The sequence below is a fragment of the Spinacia oleracea genome, chromosome 5 (assembly GCF_020520425.1).
Source record: "Spinacia oleracea cultivar Varoflay chromosome 5, BTI_SOV_V1, whole genome shotgun sequence".
Taxonomy (NCBI): domain Eukaryota; kingdom Viridiplantae; phylum Streptophyta; class Magnoliopsida; order Caryophyllales; family Amaranthaceae; genus Spinacia; species Spinacia oleracea.
In genome coordinates this window covers 72,233,064-72,235,163 of record NC_079491.1, presented here as the reverse complement: position 1 = coordinate 72,235,163, position 2,100 = coordinate 72,233,064, and the positions used below count along the sequence as shown (strand labels likewise).

Genomic DNA, 2,100 nt, shown 5'->3' with positions numbered 1-2,100 from the left:
GCTAGGGGTGTTCATTAGCGGGTACCCGAAATAGCGGGTACCCGCACTTACGGGTAGTCAAAATATTGCCTCATGACCCGACCCGCAAAACCGGGTACCCGACTTAACGGGTACCCGATTATAACGGGACGGGTCACGGGGTACCCGGTTCTTTAACTTGTTATTTTAATCTTAAAAGTTGGCACCTTTAATAATATAAATCCCTGTATATAGTGTATACAAACATGAAACATCCATTGAAATTAATAAGTAACCTTGAGACGTTGACTCACTGTATACAAAAATCATAATCAACAAGTTGCTTGCCAAATGTGAGATGTCGGGCAGCAAGCCTACGGAGTACAGAGGCAGCGACATCAACTTCAACTACAAACAAGCAGGCAACCACATACCACAAGTCCAAAATTTTCATCTAAACAAGAGTTCTTAAGGGAGGGATAAAATAGTTTACAAAGTACAAACATTCAAATAATATAGTTTACAAACTGTTAAGTACATTAAACCATTGAGTGAACACCACTTCAAGTTTTTTAAGGCTCATTCTATATCTTCCGTCGTGAGATCAAAAACTTCAAGAACTTCAACCGTCTCATCAATTATAATTGTCGGTTGCTCCGAAACTAATTCTTTCATACCTACAAATAAAAGTAACCATACATGAGTGTAAGCTATTTCATGCCTGAATGTTATTTATCACCAATTAAATATGACAAGTTATAATGGAGGAAGTATTTAAAAGCACTCATAAATTTCATGCCTGAATGTTATCAAGGTAATTCTATATACATGGAGTACTTAAAACATGGAGCACTTAGTCACTTACATATGGATTATAGAGTATTTAATATATTGTTATCAAGTTAATTGTCTACACATGATTACATGAGTTAAAAGTTAAAACATATGGACTTTAAATGGACTTTAAATGGACTTATGGAGTAACGAGTTACTGACTAATGAATTACTGAAAGCCAATTATATGTGCCTAACTAAGTAACTGCCTACTGTGAATAATATATCATATATGTGAGTTTAATCGCCAAGTACCCCATCATTTATCGGAATGAAAACCCAATGGAACCATGATAAATTGATAACTAATGTCCAACCATCAAACCGAGCCACTATATTTCAGCAACCCAAAACTATCATCCTACTCACTCACAATCTCGCATCAATGAACACAAATTACATAAAAAAATTACAAACTTCATATAAATTAACAATAATCAATAGATTTTAGTCATTTAACACAATTACATATTAAAATTACAATATTTAAATTAAAAAAATTGTAGATTTCATCCAACAATTAACGCAATACCAAGAGAGAAAAATTACCTTGAATATGTTACAAGAGGAGAAGCGAGTTGAGAGGAGACCAGCCGGTCGCCGGTCGACGGGGACTGGGAGACACCAGACAATCAGACACGAAGAGGAGAAGACTCAAAGGAGAGGAGGATACTAGGAGAGGAGAGACAAAACGGCAGACTTGAGAAGTTGAGAGTGAAAAGAAAGTAAGAAACCCTAACAAAATGTCGCTAACTCAGACATCCAGTATCCATATTTTTCTAAAAAAAAAATTATTTACCGGGTAATCGGGTACCCGAATGTACTAAAACACTGACCCGTACCCGCCCCGTCAACCCGCAAATTGTAGCGGGTCGGGAACCCGCCCCACGAAATTCATAAATTTTGGAAAAAAAACCCGGTTAATATGAAGCGGGTTAGCGGGACGGGTTAAGCGGGTCGGGTTTTTTTGAACACCCCTACATACCGCTATACGTCTTGATCATTACGGAGTATCTATAACTCGCTTGTACAAAAGTTACAAAGTACTTCCTCCGTCCCTTAATACTTGCACCGTTTCTACTTGACACGCTTGCCAATGCACAACTTTGACCACCAATATCTTTAACTACATATTATAAACACTTGTAAAAATATTAATATTTTGAAAATATATATTAAGATGAAGTCAACAATATATTATATACTAACATTTGTTTTCATATACTAGAAGTAAAATAGGGTCAAAGTGAATTATGTGAATAGTGCGAAAAGTCAAAACATTCGAGTATTAAGGGACAGAGGGAGTAT

The 2,100-nt window shown here is 36.2% G+C and overlaps 1 long non-coding RNA gene across 1 annotated transcript; it reads right to left on the bottom strand.

Moving 5' to 3' along the window:
* Window positions 1-210: 210 nt before the first annotated feature.
* Window positions 211-1,595, bottom strand: LOC110792364 (uncharacterized). Its single transcript, XR_002534382.2, has 2 exons — window positions 1,342-1,595; window positions 211-635 (listed from the first exon to the last, which is right to left on the bottom strand). It is a non-coding gene; the product is annotated as an uncharacterized lncRNA (long non-coding RNA).
* Between the last annotated feature and the right edge of the window lie 505 nt (window positions 1,596-2,100).